Below are 25,333 nucleotides of genomic sequence, written 5' to 3'. Positions count from 1 at the left end.
AGGGGCAGAATTTAGGGCATATGTAGCAATTGGTTTAGTTATAGGGAACAGCGATATGGAACCAAATGAAGTGACATAGCGAGAGGTTAAATGGAACAATAACAAGAGTTGGAGGGTGGGGGGGTGGGGCAATATGGAACAAAATGAGGTGGTATAGGGAGGTGTTATATGGAGCTATAGGTTAACCCCCTAGGGAGGGGTTATATAGAGCCATAGGAAGAGTTTAAGGAAGGGGCTATATTTTCTGCTAGACAATGGATACACTTTGATTTGTAAGTGGACCACTATTTACTAGCTTTGAATCATTACTTCACTGCCCTATCCAAACACACTTATAACATGTCCTAGTGCTCCATATAATAGCTCCCAACAGCTCCTCATATTTTTCCACATGGCAGCTTCATATATCTCCACCCTATTTCCTCCTGTTACTCCATATAACTATTCCTTAATACATCATGTAATTTTGCAAAACAAGAGTAATGTACTGCTGCGGCCCATTTTATTCTAAAACATCACCGCATTTTTCCGGGATTTTTTTCCGAATGCTACGCACTTCACCGGGTGCATGCCGCATTCATGTTGCATTCTCAGCCGCGAGTCATGCGCGGGTCATGCGCGGTTGATGCGCGGTTCATGCGTTTATTGAGAATGGTTCGAATTTAATAGGTTGCAATCCTTCGCGTGACCGCCAGATGGCAGATATTCATGAATTGTAATGCGCATGTGCTTCAGTAATGTGTCGACTTGCCGGTGTTTCGTTTAAAAAAGATACCACAGTGTACTATTGTAAATTGGCCTTAGGACTGAAGGAAAATGTTACAATAATGTATCAATTTAGGCTTTTGATATAAAAGAAAGACAAAGACCAGTTTCTGTTATTCTCCAGAGACCCGCCACCATGAGTGTTCAAGTTCAGCCGTTTTCCAAAAACCCGACAGAATGTACACTTATTTGATATGGGCCGCGATTAATGCAACAGATGATAAGATGGCAACAGTTGTTCAAATGTATCAGTATTTTATCGAAAACTATGATTTTTACAAATTTTCGCCAGCTCCTCATGTGTGGAAACGTGCAATAAGGAAAAGGTTATGTAGCGATCCATGTTTTTATCGTATTGATCCCGAATTTCTTGGAGGGTATTGGTGTGTATCACCGGCTTTTTCCTGTATCTATGATCATGCAGACGGCAAAATTCGAAAGGTCGTGTTAAAACCAAGTAAGAAACGATAGTCGCTGGCAAGCAATGCGCCAGCACCAGCACCAGCTTCCAATAACGGTCCCACCGTCAGTGACAACCCTTTCTGTCTGTCCACGCATGGATACCTGCAGCCTGAGCTGGATTTCGCGTGCAGTTTCGAGCAAGCTTGCATGTACCTAAGCGATTTCCAGCCTCATCAGCTGACTACAGGTGTAGTAGTCCCGCTGCCAACTGTCAACGTGTATGATCAAGAATACTGGACTGGCAGTGGCCCGGCACCGGCGCCAGCTGATTGGGACATTCTATGGTGAGTAATGTTGCCGTATTTTTTTCTGTTTTTTTTTGGAAAATATCAATATCGGTGCGATTCAAAAGTCAAGCGATTCTCCTGTAAGCAATATCATTGGCTGAGCGGCTTCTACAGTACAGTACTGCAGATACTGAACAATTGGTGGAACGCTAGGCGCATGCGCATTGGAACCTTCTTGAAACGCATATGACGGTAGGCGCATGCGCACGTGAACAGGAGACGCCCCCCGAGAAAATTATTGGTAGGACTGACTGGGAACTTCTTTAGGGGACTGACCATTACAGTAAAACTTTTCGTTTTGTTTTTCCTCAGAAAAGAAAACAGCAAATGGAGGGATTTCAATGGATAATATCGCTTGGTGTAACAATGCCTGCACATTGCTGAATCGGATTTTAAAAACCACGAAGCGGAGTCTACAGTTTAGTGGCCGTTGTTATTGATTAGGATAGCATACCTGAAATAGTATGCTGATGTTTTCCGACCATACAGTATACAATACTTTTTTATATATACTGTGTAATAAACCCGAAAAAATAAAAAGTATGCATTTATTCTACATGTATTACAGTACATACAGTATGTGTCTTCTATACACCAGTACATACTGTACAGTACAGTATGTGTCTTCTATTTTTTTTAATACTCTTGTGATGTGCAGTACTGAGCATGCCTACAGTATACAGTACAGTATGCCTGGACAGTAGTGTACATTCTAGAAACACTGTATTTTGTTACAGTATCAAAGGAGCCAATGGAACAATTTAAAACAAATCAACATGTTCTTTTATTGGTGGAGTAAGTACAAAAACATTTATTTACAAATACTGTACAATGTAAAAACATTTTAAGTGCACAGCAATTCAAAACATCAACAGGTGTATGGTTTACTGCTAGTGAAAACATTTATGTACAGAAAGTAAAAACATTTACAGTCACTCAGTATGGTTTACAGTCACATGTTATAAAAAAAAATTCTTTATTCATAAAATATACAAAACGCAACATCACCTTTATTAAAGAACGGCAAGTCAAAACATTTACAGTGGGATGGTGTGCAGAACAGTCAGTCAGGCCTGCACCACTACAGTCTTCGAGGGTAGCAAACAGGCCCAGTTTTCAGGACAACCTTGAAAACCGGGCCTGTTTGCGGCACTCTCGGACTGGAATTGTGCAGGTCTTGTGTACAGTAAATACAAACATTTATTTATTAATTCAAGTTAAAACACACAACATCTCCTTTATTTAAGTACAGCAGGTCAAAACATGTACAGCACAGTTCAGCACAACAGTATGGTCTTACCTGTGATTAAAAAAAATTCTTTATTCATAAAATATACAAATTGCAACATCTCCTTTATTAAAGAACGGCAAGTCAAAACATTTATAGTGGGATGGTGTGCAGAACAGTCAGTCAGGCCTGCACCACTAAAGTCTTCGAGGGCCGCAAACAGGCCCGGTTTTCAGGACAACCTTGAAAACCGGGCCTGTTTGCGGCCCTCGGGGACTGGAACAAAACATTTACCAAACATTTACAACAGTTGAACACTCACGCAAATGCGTACCCCACCAGATTGTCCTTCCATGGCCGATGCCTTGCATGGCGCAAAATGCCATTAATGCAGTCTCGAACACCTTTCATTACAGGATCTGTAATTGAAAAAAAGCGCCGCAATTCATCCAGAATGGTCTTTCTTAAATTGTCAGGAAGCACCTGTTTTACGTGATTTCCTTCGTAGTTCACTTTGTAGGCCCACTCGCAGTACATCAAATAGGACACATGGTGCTTAAAAAGTAACAAGGCATACTTGTGGGGTACACCAGCACTCATCACCCTATACTTCTCCCTGAGTGCCGGTGGCATATCGCGCAGGATGAAGATTCAGTCTTGCACACCATGAATAGTGCAATAACAGGAAAATACTTGCGTTTTTGGTACCGGTGCACCTTGGTTCAGGGGAAAACCTGACTGGAGAATTCCTAAGTATAAGCAAAGGAAAGAAATCCAGGGCACTTCGGATTTGAAATGAAAATGTATTCTGTCAAAGGCACGACGTTTCAAACTACACAGGGTTCTTTATCAAGTGACTGGCAAAGATTGGCAAAATAGTCCAATATAAATAGTCCCATGCAAGTGATTAACGCAAAACACCCCCCTCATAACCCATGAGAGTCCGTTTGTGTCCTGATTGCTCTTCTGCATTCCATTGAATGTCTCTATTGTGATTGTTTGTGTGACGTCATTACGCTGAGCATTTCTTCTCAGAGTCTTCTGAATGGTTCCTGTGCCCCATAGGTGCCATTCTGGCCTGTTAGCTTGAATGCCTGGGTTGTCTGCGTAATCGCTGTGCTCCTCCAATCGTCCATCTTTGTGAGACTGCTGTCGCACTGACGTCATCCTCAACGTATTGTCCTTCTCCTTACTGTGGCGTTATTCCGTCTTTGCACATGCGCAGTGCATGCGCCAGTACGCGCTGACGTCATCCTCAACGTGGTGTCCTTCTCCTCTGTCTAGCATAGCTCCGTCTTCACGCATGCGCTGATATGCATCCTTCTTTGGGATCATAGGGGAGGGGCGGTGCTACTCATTCTGTATGATGTCACTTCAAAGATGAATTCCATGTAAGAAAGAGATATACAATCAATAAATGGACCCACATTGTGTCATTAACACCCCTACTATGTGTCTGATGAATATCTAACTAATTAATATTATTTATTTAACTAAGTTAAAACTATTAACAAAGTTAAAAATGGGAGTGCAAGTTCTATTACTAACTGCAGTACCAACCTCCAATAGGAAAAATATTAGCTGAACAATAGCAGGATCACTTGGTGAACAGCAGCAGCAGCATGTAGGTAATCTGTGAATCAAGACATAATAAAGGTTAATAGTGAGTTTATCTAGTTTCCAAAAAGATATTGAGCGATAGGAAGTAATTTAACCCTCTTGGGTACAGTATACTGAGTCCAGGGTGAAAATCCAAAAAGCCTCTTTTTGTAGTAGTGCTTTATCCTTTTGTGCACTGCAAACGTTTTATTGACTTGATCTATTTCCATTAGCTTTAATGAGGCAACACTATGTTTGAATTCTGTACAGTGTGCTATAAGTGCCGTCTCCTCTTTTTTCCCCATTAATTTTACTTCTGTGTTCAATGAAGCATGTCTTAAGCATCCTATTGGTTTTTCCTACGCATATTAACCCACAGGGGCATTTTATGATGTACACAATGCTGATGGAGGTACATGTAATTCTATGTTTTATTTCATATTCAGGGGTGATGAAATTCGTTACCTGTGTTTAAACTGTTACAAACAGATGTGCTATTAGCCATTTTTGTCTGCTAGTGCTTTCCCCATTTGTATCTGTGGTGATGGGGGAAGAAGTGGTGGGTAATAAGGGTAGTTGCCCTGGGGAGGGTGATTAGGCCTCCCAGGCAGGTCATGGGAGGGGGTAACTCCTCAATTACTATAGCGGTTACTAACCACTTAGGTAATTAAGGGATTAGTGGCCAGTAGTTTGTTTTTTAATTTTAATGTTGCGGCCCATGGAGGACGAGGAGGAGGGAGATGAGGAAAGCCTTCATCCTGGCTTTAATTTACTCTATGCGGTTGTGTACTGTTTTATTATTAAAATCTGGATAAAGGATTTTTTTCCATTACTTTACTGTATGTGTTGGGGGCAGGGAGGGGAGAGAGAAGTAGGTTGCCCATGCATTGCTATTGGGGTATCGTTGCTCCCATTAAGGGCATAGGTAACCACATTGGAAATCAATGGGTGTATTGGATATTATAGGTTGTTCTATTGTATTTTAATGTTTATTGGGGGTAGAGGGGGTGGGTTAAGGGGGTAGTTGCCCCAGGGTGGGTGTTTAGGCATCTCAGGGGGGTATCGGGATGAGTTAACCTCTTCATTACCTTAGCGGAAGGTTGCGGGGGAGTTAACCCCTTCATTGCAACCCCTTCATTGCCTTAGAAGTTACTACCCACCCACTGGGGCAATCAGCATTTTCGCCCACCCCCTTTACCTCCAACAAACCAGGTAATCTGGTTTAACCCCTTCATTACCTTAGCGGCTAGCTACTAAGGTACTGAAGCAGTTTTTATTTTATTTTAATAACACAGTATTTAAGCAGGGGGTCTCTGGAGCTGAACTGCATTAATTTCAGTCTCAGGACCCCCTTCTTGAGTTAAAGGCCCGGTACGGTGTGCTAGTATCTCCCTGCATTGTTTAAATCTTCTGTGTCATGTGACCCGGCAATTCAACTTTACTGAGATACCAGCACCCTATACGGGGGCCTGTAACTCTGGAAGCAGGGGCTCCCTGGGGCTGAAATGAATGCGGTTCAACTCCACAGACCCCCTGCTTCAATAATGTGTTCATAAAATAAAAACAGTGCTGTAAGCACCTGTAACAGCTGTACAGGGAGATGCAGCTCTCGTTGCTGCTCTTACAGGCTGCTGGCAGATCACAGGGGCAGAATTTAGGGCATATGTAGCAATTGGTTTAGTTATAGGGAACAACGATATGGAACCAAATGAAGTGACATAGCGAGAGGTTAAATGGAACAATAACAAGAGTTGGAGGGTGGGGGGGATGGGGCAATATGGAACAAAATGAGGTGGTATAGGGAGGTGTTATATGGAGCTATAGGTTAACCCCATAGGGAGGGGTTATATAGAGCCATAGGAAGAGTTTAAGGAAGGGGCTATATTTTCCGCTAGACAATGGATACACTTTGATTTGTAAGTGGACCACTATTTACTAGCTTTGAATCATTACTTCACTGCCCTATCCAAACACACTTATAACATGTCCTAGTGCTCCATATAATAGCTCCCAACAGCTCCTCATATTTTTCCACATGGCAGCTCCATATATCTCCACCCTATTTCCTCCTGTTACTCCATATAACTATTCCTTAATACATCATGTAATTTTGCAAAACAAGAGTAATGTACTGCTGCGGCCCATTTTATTCTAAAACATCACCGTATTTTTCCGGGATTTTTTTCCGAATGCTACGCACTTCACCGGGTGCATGCCGCATTCATGTTGCGTTCTCAGCCGCGAGTCATGCGCGGGACATGCGCGGTTGATGCGCGGTTCATGCGTTTATTGAGAATGGTTCGAATTTAATAGGTTGCAATCCTTCGCGTGTCCGCCAGATGGCAGATATTCATGAATTGTAATGCGCATGCGCTTCAGTAATGTGTCGACTTGCAGGTGTTTCGTTTAAAAAAGATACCACAGTGTGCTATTGTAAATTGGCCTTAGGACTGAAGGAAGATGTTACAATAATGTATCAATTTAGGCTTTTCATATAAAAGAAAGACAAAGACCAGTTTCTGTTATTCTCCAGAGACCCGCCACCATGAGTGTTCAAGTTCAGCCCGTTTTCCAAAAACGATTAATGCAACAGATGATAAGATGGCAACAGTTGTTCAAATTTATCAGTATTTTATCGAAAACTATGATTTTTACAAATTTTCGCCAGCTCCTCATGTGTGGAAACGTGCAATAAGGAAAAGGTTATGTAGCGATCCATGTTTTTATCGTATTGATCCCGAATTTATTGGAGGGTATTGGTGTGTATCACCGGCTTTTTCCTGTATCTATGATCATGCAGACGGCAAAATTCGAAAGGTCGTGTTAAAACCAAGTAAGAAACGATAGTCGCTGCCAAGCAATGCGCCAGCACCAGCACCAGCTTCCAATAACGGTCCCACCATCAGTGACAACCCTTGCTGTCTGTCCACGCATGGATACCTGCAGCCTGAGCTGGATTTCGCGTGCAGTTTCGAGCAAGCTTGCATGTACCTAAGTGATTTCCAGCCTCATCAGCTGACTACAGGTGTAGTAGTCCCACTGCCAACTGTCAACATGTATGATCAAGAATACTGGACTGGCAGTGGCCCGGCTGATTGGGACATTCTATGGTGAGTAATGTTGCCGTATTTTTTTCTGTTTTTTTTTATTTTGAAAATATCAATATCGGTGCGATTCAAAAGTCAAGCGATTCTCCTGTAAGCAATATCATTGGCTGAGCGGCTTTTACAGTACAGTACTGCAGATACTGAACAATTTGTGGAACGCTAGGCGCATGCGCATTGGAACCTTCTTGAAACGCATATGCGTGTCATCACATCGACGGTAGGCGCATGCGCATGTGAACAGGAGACGCCCCCCGAGAAAATTATTGGTAGGACTGACTGGGAACTTCTTTAGGGGACTGACCATTACAGTAAAACTTTTCGTTTTGTTTTTCCTCAGAAAAGAAAACAGCAAATGGAGGGATTTCAATGGATAATATCGCTTGGTGTAACAATGCCTGCACATTGCTGAATCGGATTTTAAAAACCACGTAGCGGAGTCTACAGTTTAGTGGCCGTTGTTATTGATTAGGATAGCATACCTGAAATAGTATGCTGATGTTTTCCGACCATACAGTATACAATACTTTTTTATACAGTATATACTGTGTAATAAACACGAAAAAATAAAAAGTATGCATTTATTCTACATGTATTACAGTACATGTGTCTTCTATACAGTACCAGTACATACTGTACAGTACAGTATGTGTCTTCTATTTTTTTTAATACTCTTGTGATGTGCAGTACTGTGCATGCCTACAGTATACAGTACAGTATGCCTGGACAGTAGTGTACATTCTAGAAACACTGTATTTTGTTACAGTATCAAAGGAGCCAATGGAACAATTTAAAACAAATCAACATGTTCTTTTATTGGTGGAGTAAGTACAAAAACATTTATTTACAAATACTGTACAATGTAAAAACATTTTAAGTGCACAGCAATTCAAAACATCAACAGGTGTATGGTTTACTGCTAGTGAAAACATTTATGTACAGAAAGTAAAAACATTTACAGTCAGTCAGTATGGTTTACAGTCACATGTTATAAAAAAAATTATTTATTCATAAAATATACAAAACGCAACATCACCTTTATTAAAGAACGGCAGGTCAAAACATTTACAGTGGGATGGTGTGCAGAACAGTCAGTCAGGCCTGCACCACTACAGTCTTCGAGGGTAGCAAACAGGCCCGGTTTTCAGGACAACCTTGATAACCGGGCCTGTTTGCCGCCCTCGGGGACTGGAATTGTGCAGCTCTTGTGTACAGTAAATACAAACATTTATTTATTAATACAAGTTAAAACACACAACATCTCCTTTATTTAAGTACAGCAGGTCAAAACATGTACATCACAGTTCAGCACAACAGTATGGTCTTACCTGTTATTAAAAAAAAATATTTATTCATAAAATATACAAAACGCAACATCTCCTTTATTAAAGAACAGCAAGTCAAAACATTTACAGTGGGATGGTGTGCAGAACAGTCAGTCAGGCCTGCACCACTACAGTCCTCGAGGGCCGCAAACAGGCCCGGTTTTCAGGACAACCTTGAAAACTGGGCCTGTTTGCGGCCCTCGGGGACTGGAACAAAACATTTACCAAACATTTACAACAGTTGAACACTCACGCAAATGTGTACCCCACCAGATTGTCCTTCCATAGCAGATGCCTTGCATGGTGCAAAATGCCATTAATGCAGTCTCGGACACCTTTCATTACAGGATCTGTAATTGAAAAAAGCGCCGCAATTCATCCAGAATGGTCTTTCTTAAATTGTCAGGAAGCACCTTTTTACGCGATTTCCTTCGTAGTTCACTTTGTAGGCCCACTCGCAGTACATCAAGTAGTACACATGGTGCTTAAAAAGTAACAAGGCATACTTGTGGGGTACACCAGCACTCATCACCCGATACTTCTCCCTGAGTGCCGGTGGCATATCGCGCAGGATGATGTCGGGCACCGTATAGATGCGAGTGAATGTAGGTGTTCTTCTTTGAGCAGGTGTGCTTGTGGCGGCGGGTGAGGATAAGTTGTCTGGGAGGAAGCTTTCCTCCTGTCTTGGTCGGCGTGTTGTCTCCTGGAGTGGTCTTGATGGGGTTGTCATGTTATCCTCCTCCTCAATGGCATACATGTACACAAAATCTTCTGGTGGAGGGGGTGCGCTTGGTGATGGAAGGTGGCCGATGCTCCCATTCATCACATCCATGCCACCCTCCTGCTCCGGCGTCGGGGATACAGGGGCATGAACACTGAGCAAATTATGTATCCCCGCTATGTCAGCCTCTATCTTCTCCATCCGTCGATTCATCCGTTGCTCCATATTTAGCATGGTCTCCAGAAGCAGATCTATCTTTGCCAGCACAATAGAGTTCCCGGGGATATCCACACATATTCCATTCAGCCTCCGGTCTAACGAGCTGCTTCTTGTGCATGGCGTGCTGTGGACATCTGGGTGGATGGGTGCTACGGAGGATAAGATGGGGGTTCCATGGAGAGAAGTGGCAGCGTCGTCGAAGAAGGGTGGAGGAGGTGACCTGTGGATATCCGGGAGAGGAGAAGCGGCAGCGTCGTCGAAGAGGGATGGAGAAAGTGACCTCTGGATTTCCAGGCGAGAAGCGGCAGAGTCATCTAAGCGCAAAGGAGAAAGTGACCCGTGGATTTCAGAGGCACCAGCGGCAGCGTCGTCGAATAGAACTGGCGAAGATGTCCTGTGGGTTTCCGGGAGGGCGGTGGCAGCGTCGAGGACGAGTAGTGGAGAAGACGGGCTGAAGATTTCCGGGAGAGCGGCGGCAGAGTCTTCGAAGCGTATGGGAGGAAGTGGTCTGCGGGTTCGATGGGTTGGCTGCCATTTGTTTTGCTTTGAGTGTACATCACCGAATTTCTTCTTGACATAATAAGGCTTCTTTAAAGCCTTACCTGTAGCCTTTGGAGTCGTCAGAAGGTTTTCTTTATTAGCCTTAGCCTTTCGCTTTGGAGTTGGCTTGGAAATGGCTCCCGCCTTTCGCTTTTCTGCATGACAGGCACGGCAGAAGCGAGTGGGTTCCTGAGTCCGTAGAATCGGGGTTGATCCATGGAAGCAGATGGCACAATGCAGTATCTGGACAAGGGCAAGTTCAGATAAAGATCATCGAGTGGTGGGCTTTGCAAAGTGGCCTTGGCTTGGAAACGGCTGCCGCCTTTCGCTCTTTCTGCATGACAGGCACACCAGCGGCAGCGCCGTCGAATATAACTGGCGAAGATATCCTGTGGGTTTCCGGGAGGGCGGCGGCAGCGTCGAGGATGAGGGGTGGAGAAGACGGGCTGAAGATTTCCGGGACAGCGGCGGCAGAGTTGTCGAAGCGTATGTGAGGAAGGGGTATGCGGGTTCGATGGGTTGGCTCCCATTCGTTTTGCGTTGAAAGTACATCACCATATTTCTTCTTGACATAATAAGGCTGACGTCTTTTAAAACCCTTAGCCTTTGGGGTCAGCAGGTTTTCTTTATTAGCCTTTCGCTTTGGAGTTGGCTTGGAAATGGCTCCCGCCTTTCGCTTTTCTGCATGACAGGCACGGCAGAAGCAAGTGGGTTCCTGCGTCCGTAGAATCGGGGTTGATCCATGGAAGTAGATGGCACAATGCAGTATCAGGACAAGGGCAAGTTCAGATAAAGATCATCGAGTGGTGGGCTATGCAAAGTGTGTAACCTTTTATGCATGGCGACGAGGTACAGGTGTTGACTAAACATCGACTAAACATCGAATATACATTCTTGTGTTTGTATTTCTTTCTACTCGTAGCAATGCCTATTAAAAAGATTTCAAAGGAGCTCAGCATGCGAATTAAGGAGATTAAGGAGATGTACACGAGCGGACACCGAATTGCTGCTATCCAATGCTGGTTAGCTTCTTCTGGCATCGTTGTGCCAGCAACCACTGTGAGCTATCATGCACACGGAAAAACCAGAGAACGCAAAAGGACACCAACGGTAACTAACGCGTAAGTATATTTATATAACTAAATTTATTTCTTTTTTTATAAAATATTGTACTGTAGATCTTCTTGTGTACTGTAATATTGTACTGTAGATCTACTGTATCTAATTTTATAGTTATTTCGGTATATTTATACAGTATAGCAACGGTATATGTATATTTTTTATATTGCTGCATATTAATAGAACAGGATATTGTGTACTGTAGATCTACTGTATCTAATTTTATAGTTATTTCGGTATATTTATACAGTATAGCAACGGTATATGTATATTTTTTATATTGCTGCATATTAATAGATACTGGACACCTAACACGCTCCTATTGAACCCCAAAATAACCACAACATATATATAAGCATATGAGTGTCACAGAGGAGTGCTAATAGATATTTATACATATATATTTAGGCACTGTACCGTGTATGAATTTCACTGGATGTGCACTGAGCTCTGTCTGTGTTTTATGTTCTGTCTCTGGTTTTAAATGCATATTAATAGAACAATATATTGTGTACTGTAGATCTACTGTATCTAATTTTATGGTTATTTCGGTATATTTATACAGTATAGCAACAGTATATATTTTTTATATTGCTGCATATTTATAGAACAATATCTCATTGTATACTATTTGTACACCAAATGATGTGCTGTGCTTGTGACCTACTGCACTGTAACTTACCGGATTGTTTTTCTGTACATTGTAGGGAGACAACACTTCTGGTCGACAAAATAAGTGAGGAGAAAGATGAGAAGAGTGCATTAAGGGTCAAATACACTCTGCAGGAATATCACAATCTGACTGTATCCGACACCAGCATAAAGAAGATGAGACGCAGAATTGGATGGAAATATGGACGTGTGAGGTTAGTACTGGACAGTACAGGAGGTGAAAAGTGTGGTTTAAGAAACTGTACTGTACCGCTAAAATTATTTATTCCTTGTCATTACAGAGCATACCCCATGATAAGGGACGTTAACAAAATCAAGAGAGTAGTCCAGGCCCAGGCATGGATCGACAGTGGAGAAACTTTTCAGGATTGCATCTTCACTGACGAGTCTACTGTATCGCTGGAGAGATTTGCCACCTTTGCATTCCACAAAAAAGGTCGCATATCTATGAAGCCACGGCCAAAACACCCAGTGAAGATGCATGTGTGGGGTGCCATTTCTAGGCGTGGACCAGGAAGCATTGTCATCTTTGAAGGTAAAATATATAAAATATAATGTAGCCTTATGCACTGTACTGTACTAGTGTGCAGTTTTTTGAGCACTTTTCTTTTCTTATTATAGGAATCATGAATAAAGCTTTCTTCCAAAACAAAATTGTGCCTGAGATTGTGGAATTCATCACATGCGAGTTCCCGGATGGTCACCGTTTCTACCAGGACAACGATCCGAAGCACCGCGTAACAGCGCATATCCTTGAGCGCGGTAGCAACTGGGTGAAGACGCCAATGGAGTAAGTGCAGTAACCGTATCTCATTTTTTCCCACTGTTTTTACTGTGTACTGTATCTCTTAAACTAATTGTCCTTTTTTTCCAATGACAGATCGCCAGACTTCAATCTGATCGAAATGGTCTGGCATCAGCTGAAGGACCATATCCGAAAAGTGGTGAAACCCTCCAAAAAGAATGAGTTGGCGAAAGGCATACTGAGTTTTTGGAACGATGTACTCAACGTGGAACGCTGCAATAAATATATTGACCATATTGCGACTGTATTGCCCATTGTGATCGCGCGTAATGGGCAAGCATCAGGAAGGTAGTATGGTATAGTACTGTACTGTAGTATTGTAAGTACAGTATGATACAGGTAAGTATGGCACAGATTTTTTCTTTCCTAGTAGTCAGAGTATACAGTAGTTCCAGTATAGACTAGTTTGACAGAACTAACTGCCTACTGTAGTCCAATGTGGAGTAGCTATACAGTACACAATGCTATAATGCAGTATGCACCTAACTGCTCACTTTTTTTCTTTCCAGTATTTAACAGTAGTCACAGTATACAGTAGTTCCAGTATAGACTAGTTTAACAGTACTACACAGCACACTATGCCATAATACAGTACGCACTTAACTGCACTAATTTTTGGTTTTCTTGTCTTTTCAGGATAAAAGGATGGACTGGGAGATAGGGGGGGTTGTTGTGTACAGTCTGAACTGTTTGTACAGTCAAGTGTACAGTATATAAACAGCAGTAATGATATATACAAAACCTCTCCTCTCTCAATGAACTACTGTACTGTACACAGAATGAGGAAGAAGATAAAGACGGAAAAAAATATATTACTATATATATATTATATATTATAAAATAATATTATTATTAATGTGCATTATTCATGTTTATCCACCGGCCCTCAATTTCAATCTGCCAGAAGAACTTAATAAAGACTGCATTATGTACTATTCATGATTATTTTTATATTTGTATTTATTGGTTCCTGATAAAATAAAATAAATATTTATTTACATTCATGCTAATCATAATCATTGACAACAACCCCCCCCCACACCTACAGTACACCAAAGAAAAAGAATGAATGACAAAACAACATGAATCAGTTAATGTTTTTTTTAACTCTCAATTTTCACTGTGCTGTGCAAATCAGATTTACATATCAAATTTGAGAAGGGATTTTTCCAAAGCGTCACTGCAAACAAAGCCTCAAAGGGTTGGAGGGGGAGGGGGTTGGGTGAGTCATGCACAGTAATCCAATCTCAAAGAGGATTACATGCAGCCGCAGTGAGGTGACGCTCAGCTAGGGACCGATTAAAAACACAATAACAAGCTTCAGAAAATGAATGACTCTGTGGAGGTGTCTGTCGATAAGAGTTTCAAAACCTTGAGCGAGCCTTGTGTGTGTGCGTGGGGGAGGGGGCTGCATGAAGGATTAGCTGTGCAGCAGTTCAAAGAAATGACATAATTTCAAAAGGCATTTCATCATAATAATATAATCCCTACACCCCCAAATACAGTACATAAAAAGCACACAAATCAACCATGTGCAGTCAAACGCACAGGGTCGCAGTCAAAAGCTACAGCACAGATTGAATATCATAATATCAAGATGGTTTTTGCAGGCTTGTGGAGAAAATAACAATTAAAAAATTAGAATACATTTTTTTTTTTTTGGTCACTCACTCAAGCAAGCAGTGGTGGGTGAAGTTACAGGCGCATGCGCAGTAATCAACTAGCTCCCATCCCAAAGAGGATTACACGCAGGCGCATAGAGAGGTGATGCTCTGCTAGGGACTGATTAAAAAAACAATGGCAAGCGTTTTATATTTATTTTTTTTGTTCCTGATAAAATAAATATTTATTTACATTCCTGCTAATCGTAATCATTGACAACAACCCCCACCCCACACCTACAGTACACCAAAGAAAAAGAATGAATGACAAAACAACATGAATCAGTTAATGGTTTTTTTAACTCTCAATTCTCATAGTGCTGTGCAAATCAGATTTACATATCAAATTCAAGAAGGAATTTTTCCAAAGCGTTACTGCAAACAAAGCCTCAAAGGGTTGGAGGGGTGGGGTTGGGTGAGTCATGCGCAGTAATCAGCTAGCTCCCATCTCAAAGAGGATTACGCGCAGGCGCAGTGAGGTGACGCTCGGCTAGGGACGGATTAAAAACACAATGACAAGCTTCAGAAAATGAATGACTCTGTGGAGGTGTCTATCGATAAGAGTTTCAAAACCTTGAGCAAGCCTTGTGTGTGTGCGTGGGGGAGGGGGCTGCATGAAGGATTAGCTGTGCAGCAGTTCAAAGAAATGACATAATTTCAAAAGGCAGTTCATCATAATAATATGATCCCTACACCCCCATATACAGTACGTAAAAAGAACAAAAATCAACCATGTGCAGTCAAACACACAGGGTCGCAGTCAAAAGCTACAGCACAGATTGAATATCGTAATATCAAGATGGTTTTTGCAGGCTTGTGGAGAAAATAACAATTAAAAAATTAGAATAATTTTTTTTTTTTGGTCACTCACTCAAGCAAGCAGTGATGGGTGAAGTTACAGGCGCATGCGCAGTAATCAACTAGCTCCCATCCCAAAGAGGATTACACACAGGCACATAGAGAGGTGATACTCTGCTAGGTACTGATTAAAAACACAATGGCAAGCGTTTTATATTTATTTTTTTTGTTCCTGGTAAAATAAATATTTATTTACATTCCTGCTAATCATAATCATTAACAACAACCCCCCTCCCCACACCTACAGTACACTAAAGAAAAAGAATGAATGACAAAACAGCATGAATCAGTTAATGTTTTTTTTAACTCTCAATTCTCACATTGCTGTGCAAATCAGATTTACATTTCAAATTCGAGAAGGGATTTTCCAAAGCGTTACCATAAACAAAGCCTCAAAGGGTTGGGGGGGGGCTTGGGTGAGTCATGCACTGTAATCAGCTAGCTCCCATCTCAAAGAGGATTACATGCAGGCGCAGTGAGGTGATTGACGCTCGGCTAGGGACGGATTAAAAACACAATGACAAGCTTCAGAAAATGAATGACTCTGTGGAGGTTTCTGTCGATAAGAGTTTCAAAACCTTGAGCGAGCCTTGTGTGTGTGCGTGGGGGAGGGGGCTGCATGAAGGATTAGCTGTGCAGCAGTTCAAAGAAATGACATAATTTCAAAAGGCAGTTCATCATAATAATTTGATCCCTGCACCCCCAAATACAGTACAAAAAAAGCACACAAATCAAACATGTGCAGTCAAACACACAGGGTCGCAGTCAAAAGCTACAGCATAGATTGAATATCGTAATACAGTATCAAGATGGTTTTTGCAGGCTTGTGGAGAAAATAACAATTAAAAAATTAGAATAATTTTTTTTTTTTTTTGGTCGCTCATTCAAGCAAGCAGTGGTGGGTGAAGTTACAGGCGCATGCGCAGTAATCAACTAGCTCCCATCCTAAAGAGGATTACACGCAGGCGCATAGAGAGGTGATGCTCTGCTAGGGACGGGTTAAAAACACAATGGCGGGCGCATGCGCGATGGCATAGAGTATGGGCGCATAAGTTTCATGCTCCGTGTCCCGCTTGAACAATAATTAATTAAAAAACCAGCAAAACGAGTAAAAACTGACAGAAATAACTCAAATACATATTACAAGACAGCAGGATGTCCAAACGAGGTGTGCGAGTGACAAAAAAGAAGAGATTGCCAGAATACTTCGGCAGATCGCGGCCGCGCAGAGCGGAGTCAGAAATGGCGCCGATTTTAAATGCGGGCTCAGAGTCAGAGCCAGACGGGGACGGAGAGGAAATGAATGAGCAGGGATTGGGACCGGTCCGTCAGTGTGACTTCATGAGGCTGTACAACGACCTGCGGTCCATGCTGCAAACGGAGATGAGAGACCTCAAAAAAGAAGTGTCCGGTCTGGGAGAAAGGAAAGGGGTCCTAGAGACAAAGGTGGATCAATCCATCAAGGCCATTAAAAAGCAGGACAAACGGGCTGGGGACTTGCAGGCACAAATCAACGAACTCCGTGACAGACAAGAGGACGCGGAGAACCGTGACCGGAGGAATAATCTAAGGGTCAGAGTAGTGCCAGAGACAGTCCTGGACTGCGAGGAACTCATTTTGCGGTGGCTGGAGACAATACTCCCGGAGTCACAACAAAACATGCTAGCTATGGACCATTGTCATAGGGCATTAAGGGCCAAACCGCTGCAAAAGGAGCAGCCAAGAGACATTGTAATTAGGATGCATCACTACAGAACAAAAGAGGCTGTGCTCCAGAAAACAAGACCACTACCTGTGGTGGAGTTTGAGGGGCACGGCTACTAATATTTCAAGATATCTCCCCAATAACGCTGGCTAGGAGGAGAAGTCTGGGCCCCCTAACCAAAACCCTGAGAGATAATGGGGTGAGGTACTGGTGGGCCTTCCCCTTTGGCCTGTCAGTGACGAGAGGTGGCAAGACCATGACAATCAGAGAGCCTGAGGAGGGCCCTGCTTTGATCCACAAGCTAGGGCTTGGGGAGGCCCCGGTGCTCGCGAGCCCCCAAGAACCGGCCCTGGACCCAATATGGTCACAAAGCCCCAAGGCACCTAGAGCGAGAAGAGACAACTAAAAGCCAAAAGAAATAATAAACAGAAAGCTAAAAAAGTTAAAAAGTTACTCAGTTTTAAAATACACGAAATGTCCCCAGCAGTTACAGAAAACGTGCAAGCTACTAGCCTGTTTTAAGGCAATGAGCACACGTCACCAAAGACCCATCCACCGAGACCTACAAAGAAAAAAAGAGAAAGAAATCAAATAAAAGTACCTGGAATCGCTGGCCCTTAAAGTAGAGAAAGCATGGTCTTCCAAAGATGGCGGAGGAAATGGAAGCGTCGCAAGATCCAAGCTGAACCGCAGGAGCAGGAAGGTAATGGAAGGCAGGAACCTGGAGAGCGCGCGAACACCTCCGTCCGGTCGAACACTGGATTCCAAAATGGCGGCGGAGCGGAAGGACGTCATCACCTAGGGCCGGAGGAGCGGGCGCCATCTTGGAGGGGGCAACCACAGCAGCAGACAATGGACGCAGATGACGACAAGATGGCGACAAAAGACACAAGGACCCGTGAGGTGGCCGCGCAGTGCCGGACCGGCATTTGCTCATTTAAAGGGATAAACTTAGAGAGAAAATGACGAGAGGAGTAGCAGGAGGGGTAGCGGGAGGGAAAAGAAAGTGCTAGAGAACAGACAGAGCAGGTTAATAGTAGAAGAAGAAGCAGGTTATAACGGAAAGTTAAGCAGACGAAGTTTTAGAAGGGCAAGGTAGGTTAGAGGGAAGATAGGGGGAAGGAGGTAAGGAGATAAAGGGGAGGTGAGGGAAGGAAGGCAAGGAGAAAGGGGCGGTAGTAGCGGAAGCATGGAGGGGGAAGTTAAGATAAGGAGATAGTAGGTGTAAAGAAGGGTCACGTAGGTAGTTAGAAGGGTGGTGCAGGTGATGAGGGACGAAGTAGGGAACATTGGAGAAAGTAGAGATAAGAAGGAACAGGAGGGATGAAAAGCAAAGAGCTGAGAGAGGAAAAATAGATGGGAAGTAAGGCAGAGGGCAATAGACCGACAGTAACATAATGCAGAGAATCCCAGAGCAAAAAAAAAAAAGGGGGTCAGTAACACTGAGGAAGGTCCAGGGTTGGGGAGTGGATGGCTCTAGAACAATGAAAGGGGATAAATAAGTTTTCAAATGGTTTTAGTTATAAGGTTAAATTATAGAGCGGGACGGGGGGAGGGAAAGGCCCAGCTCTTACGTCCGTGTGAGCCGTACGTTAAGTACGGGAAGGGAGGCCCTTCGTTCGCCTAACGAAGTCCTTTGAGCCGGAACAGCTGGAGATTGTCCAAGATGTCGATACCCTGCAGATGGGGCTGGAGCTCAAAGGCGGCAGTCTCGGAGCAGGAGGAGGAAAGGAGAAGCACCGAGAAATGTCACTGTATGTTAAATGTTGTCTTGTGTCTATGTACCCCCAGGTTCCCCCTTTTGTGTGTTCCCCACCTCATGTTTCCTCAGGAGGGTGGATCGGATGGAGCAAGAAGAGAAGAAGCGAGGAGGAGACTTGGCATGCGAAGCCAATAAGAAAACGACATATCAACAAGCGAAACTCCACAAATGAGTAAGGAAATAATCTTACTATCGCACAATGTTAAGGGTTTTAATAGCCCAGCTAAAAGAAGGGTTGCATTCAAGGACTATAAACGGAAGGGAGTAGAAATATTGTTTATACAAGAGACACATTTCTCTAGGAATAATCAGCCAAATTTTCTAGATAAAGATTTCCAGACGAGCTTTTTGTCCGCTGCACAAGTTAAGAAGAGAGGTGTAGCCATTTTAATACATAATAAAATACCATTCATAGCGGGCAAGATACACAAGGACAGAGAGGGACGATACATAATAGTGACAGGCACTATCCAAGCCCAACCCATCACGTTAGCGACAGTATATGCTCCATGTGAATCTGCCAACGACTTCTTCACAGGGTTTTTCTCTAAGTTACACAAAGTAGCGACAGGTAATATCATACTGGCAGGAGACTTGAACAGAGCGCTTAACAGCAACTTGGACAGATGCTCTAACACTAACAAAGCCCACAGACAGGACGTACTAACCATATCAAATGGGATGAGACAGTGTCAACTCTTAGATATTTGGAGGGAACAACACCAGGGAATAAAGGAATACACGTTCTACTCCCATCCACACAACAGTTACAGTAGGATAGATTACTTCCTTGTGTCTAATAGAATGGTTCCTGGGATAGTGAGGTCAGAGATCCATGATATTTCATGGTCTGACCACGCATCAATAGAGCTGCGATGCAACTTAATCCCTCTAGACAGACCCAGAGCGAATTGGAAACTAAATGAGATCCTGTTAAAAATACCAGCTGTAGAAAAGGAGGTAGGGGACAAAATTAAAGAATATTTTCTGGAGAATAAGGGAAGTGTGTCCACACACACCATGCTGTGGGAGGCCCATAAGGCAACCCTCAGGGGGACATTAATGAATCTGGCCGCCAAGCGCAGAAGGGAAAGAGAAAAAAAGATAAGAGAATTAGAAAAACAATTAGCTGACTTTGCAGCCATTCATAAAGCAAACAAGCAAGATTATATTCTGAAACAATTATTGGATACAAAAACAAAGCTTAATCTCCTGCTCTCCTCCCACGCAGAAAAAGAAATTACTTGGTCTAAGCGCAAATTTTACGAAAAAGCTAACAAGCCAGATACCCTACTTGCCAACAAGCTAAAAAATAAGCTTCCAAAGTCCCATATTCACGCAATACGAGCCCAGAGTGGGGAACTGACATCCATTCCTGGGAAAATAGTAGAAGAATTTAAAACCTACTATGAAAATCTGTATAATGAAGATAAAGTCACCCACTCCCGCAAAACGCAAGAGTTGTTACAAACGTTTTTGAAAGAGGCAAAACTACCCACACTGAGCAGGGATGAGAGAGAGGCACTACAGGCAGACTTCACGTTAGAAGAGCTGTCCGAGGTAATTAAAAACCTTAAACCAGCTAAAGCCCCAGGGCCAGACGGTTTCTCGAACCTGTATTACAAAAAATATCTGAAATTATTGGCCCCACACATGCTTCGAGTATTTAATGAGATCCTAGCGGGGGCCTCCTTCCCAACCCAAATGCTACAAGCCTCAATATCAGTGATCCACAAACCTGGAAAAGACCCGGCAGACTGTAAGAGCTACCGGCCTATATCTCTGATTAATTCCGACACTAAAATCTACTCCAAACTCATAACTAACAGAGTGGGTAGCGTCCTTCCCGGGTTGATTCATGCGGATCAAGTAGGGTTTATAGGAGGAAGGCAAGCGGCAGACAATACCAGGAGGATAATAGATTTGATTGATCTGGCCATGCAGAAAAAGATTCACTCCATGGTACTAAGCCTGGACGCAGAGAAAGCTTTTGACAGAATAGACTGGCCCTATCTAACAGCGACGCTTAGGGAATTTGGTTTTGAAGGACGCCTCCTGAAAGCCATCATGGCTCTTTACGAGAGCCCAACGGCTAGGGTGAGACACCTGGGTTACCCCTCTGAGCAATTCAACATTAAAAGCGGAACAAGGCAGGGGTGCCCACTGTCCCCGCTGTTGTTCGCCCTGTGTATTGAGCCCCTGGCAGCCCACATCAGACTTAGTCCAGATATTACAGGAATTTCGATTGAAGACCAAACACACAAAATAGCCCTGTATGCGGACGACGTCATTCTGACGCTGTCAAAACCTCTCACATCCCTGCCCAATGCATTTGAGGTACTAAGTAAATTCAACAAAATTTCGGGATTTAAAATCAATCAGGCCAAATCAGAAGCCCTCAATATAAACCTACCCAAAGAGGTGGAGAAATTGATAGAAATAAACTTTAATTTCAAGTGGCAACCCTCCGCAATCAAATATTTAGGGGTATATATCACACGGGACTACAAAACAATATACAAAGCTAATTTTCCCAGGTTAATTAAGACGTTGAAAGAGGATCTCCGCACCTGGATGAAAGGTAGTATCTCATGGATTGGGAGGATTCATAGCGTGAAAATGAACCTCCTCCCGAGGATGTTATATCTCTTCCAGAGTCTACCTATACCTTTAGTAACAGCAGACATCCTCTCTATACAGTCCCAAATTATGAAATTCATCTGGAATAAGAGAAACCCAAGAATTGCAAAGGGGATCTTAAAGAGACCCACTGGTAAAGGAGGACTAGCTGTACCTTGCTTGATAGCTTACTATAAAGCGGCCCAACTTAGTCAAATTACGCAGTGGCACATAGACCCACAATTAAGGAGATGGGTTGAATTAGAGAAACTTTGCTGTGCACCAATTGATATACAGAATGTGATCTGGATACCCAAAAAAGGACTAAATAAGATGGGCACGTCACTTCAGACCATCATCAATTCTTCAAAGGTATGGGAGGCCACCAAATTTAGATGCAATCTAACCTCCAAGGACTCACTTATGACACCGATTATTGGCAACCCAGACTTCGCTCCGGGCCTGAATAGAACTAATTTGTTAGCTTGGGAACAGTCGGGCATTACACGACTTAAGGATCTGGAAGGTAACAAATATATATAAACCTTTGACCAAATTAAAGCCGCAACGGCGATATCAAATAAGGAATTTTTTAGATACCTCCAGATCAGAGACTTTTATAATAAAACCCCAATTAGACCTATAAGAACTAATTTCGAGCAGCTGTGTTCTAGGGCTACGGACACGAGGGGACTAACGTCTAAAATGTACAGGGAAGTGATCTGTCCAAAGACCCACAATGACCACCGACTCACATACATTAGACAGTGGGAGACAGACTTAGGCGAGACGTTAGAGGACGAGGAGTGGGACAAGATCATACAGGGAGCGGCGAAAAGCTCTATATGCACCACATTAAATGAGAACGCATATAAAGTCCTTATGCGCTGGTACTATACCCCGTTAAGATTAGCTAAATTCATCAGAGGCCACTCCCCGCTCTGCCCAAAGCAGTGTGGGGAGGTGGCAGACCTGCAACACATGCTGTGGTCTTGTACAAGAGTGGTCCCGATTTGGGAACAAATTCGAGATTGGCTACAGAGGATTCTCGGTTTGGAGATCCCCCTGGACCCGTGGCTGTTCCTATTGGTCAGGCGGATCCAGGGTATATCAAATGCGACGCATAAACTGATCGTGCATTTGGCAACTGCCACTAGATGCGAGATCGCAGCATTATGGAAGCAGCAAGAAATACCAATCATCCCCACAATTAGAAATAGGATTTGGCATGTTTGCCGGATGGAGCAATTAACGAGTCTAGTTAATGACACCGGCGAATTTTTTTTAAAAGTCTGGTCGCCTTGGTTGGACCAGACAGATATCCCAGGGGTAGGTGCTACAACTATATTTCAATAATAGCAACAAATGCGTTCTCCTTTGAGGGTAGCAAGACATGACCGCACATAAGGACGGCCAAGTAGATAGACAGAAGACGACGATCCCGACCACACTAAGAGGAGGGACATACCGAGCCCAAGCTAAACCCCCCCCCCCGCAAAACAGGGGGAAACAGTAAGGAAATGAACAAAACAAAATACATCAGAATGCAATTCTACAAGAACCCTAGAAGGAACCAAACCGCCTCAGCGGCCGACGACCCACCGCGCATAATGACCCCCCTAGCCCTCCCCCCCGCCCTCCTACCTTCCACCCCCTTCCCCCTCTGCGCTATGTCAGGTACGTCTGATCTGTCATGTCTTGTGTGTTCGATAACTACCAATGTTTGTAGTGTTTAATGTGGTATTCCCTGTTTAATTAAGAAAAGAATTGATGTACCCTACAATGGGCTGTGATATAATGTATGTTTGTAGACATCAATAAAAAACTGAAGTTGAAAAAAAAAAACACAATGGCAAGCGTTTTATATTAATTTTTTTTGTTCCTGATAAAATAAATATTTATTTACATTAATGATAATCATAATCATTGACAACCCCCCCACACACACACACCTACAGTACACCAAATAAAAAGAATGAATAACAAAACAACATGAATCAGTTAATGGTTTTTTTAATTCTCAATTCTCACAATGCTGTGCAAATCAGATTTACATATCAAATTCGAGAAGGGATTTTCCCAAAGCGTTACTGCAAACAAAGCCTCAGAGGGTTGGAGGGGGGGGTTGGGTGAGTCATGCGCAGTAATCAGCTAGCTCCCATCTCAAAGAGCATTACACGCAGGCTAGGGACGGATTAAAAACACAATGACAAGCTTCAGAAAATGAATGACTCTGTGGAGGTGTCTGTCGATAAGTGTTTCAAATCCTTGAGCGAGCCTTGTGTGTTTTCGTGGGGGAGGGGGCTACAGGTTACAGCTGCATGAAGTTCAAAGATAATGACATACTTTAATTTCAAAAGGCAGTTCATCATAATAATATGATCCCTACACCCCCAAATACAGTACGTAAAAAGGACACAAATCAACCATGTGCAGTCAAACGCACAGGGTCGCAGTCAAAAGCTACAGCACAGATTGAATATCGTAATACAGTATCAAGATGGTTTTTGCAGGCTTGTGGAAAAAAAAATTATAATAATTTTTTTTTTTTTGGTCACTCACTCAAGCAAGCAGTGGTGGGCGAAGTTACAGGCGCATGCGCAGTAATCACCTGCTGTCAAGCAGGAGTTTGATTGAAACCAGACACACGTTCAAAGGAATGGTGTGGGAGAGATGTACTGCATTGTAGGGAAGATAAGAAGTTGAAATACCCTGCAGTGCAGTTAATTATCCTGAGCGAGGGGAGAGCGCTGTATATGCCGAAATGTGACACTGTTACAGTACTGTACATGCCTATGCGTTTCAACAATTTTCAAATGAGACATACTGTACAGCAGCACAGCACTGCAAATGCATGTATACTGTAAAAATGCAAATTTACAATTACTGCACGCGCACACACAGACTATGTACTGACGTAGGTTGAACCGCGAAGGTATTAGACTTCCAAGACAACAGCTCGCAAACGCCCCCCTGAGTTTTTACACGGCATTGCAGTATTGCAGACAGCGAGAATAAAATACTAATATCACGAGCGCTAAAATAACGCAATTCACACCGGACCAAAAAAAAAAACGCATCTGACCGAGATTATCAGAGAGCCGCGGATCCAGACGATTTAGACTCAAGGCGGCCGCCACTGTACCTTGAAATTAAAGATTTACATTTAGGGGTTTTCTATATAGACCCCAAAGTGGGACTGTGTCTGTATTTATCAGTTTAGCTGTAACTAAATATATCACATATCACATACAGTATAATACATTTCCCTCTCTCCTCTAAATCGGGGGTTCAAGAACATTGTTAACCCCTTCAAAGCCCAAGTGCCCTATAAAGCATTATATTGACACCTGCTGCTTCTCACTTATTTGCCAGAGCTGTACAGACAGTAAAGGGGTTAATTCAAAGCCAGAGCCTTTTATAGATCAATGATTGAAGTGTGGTGTGCCAGGTGGTGCTTAGTTTATCTTCTTTTTATTTAAAAATGAAAACTTTCATTTTTAAGGCCTTTCTGTATTACCATTTCTCTCTCTTTATATACTTATAATATAAGTATAGGACAAAACTTTAGCAAATTGGGTTTTCACATCTTCCTATTTAATTTGGGTCTTCTGGAATCAGATACAGTACCACTATGTTTTATTAACAACCATACAATGGTTATAATGGACAGTGTTTTTTTCAGACCCTGAATCATAAGATCAGTAGCGGATGTACTAGATGAAGAGAGATCTATGAGCAGGAACCTGCCATGTCTGGGCTTGAGTGTGAGTTCTTTGCGCAAGTTAGTGAGAGATAGGATGCTTATATAGAATCTATTTGTGTGCATCCCCCAACTATCCTCCTCCATTCTCAACCTTCCTCCTTTATTATTTTATTAAG

The sequence above is a fragment of the Ascaphus truei genome, chromosome 2 (assembly GCF_040206685.1).
Source record: "Ascaphus truei isolate aAscTru1 chromosome 2, aAscTru1.hap1, whole genome shotgun sequence".
NCBI lineage: Eukaryota > Metazoa > Chordata > Amphibia > Anura > Ascaphidae > Ascaphus > Ascaphus truei.
This window is presented reverse-complemented; position numbering follows the sequence as displayed.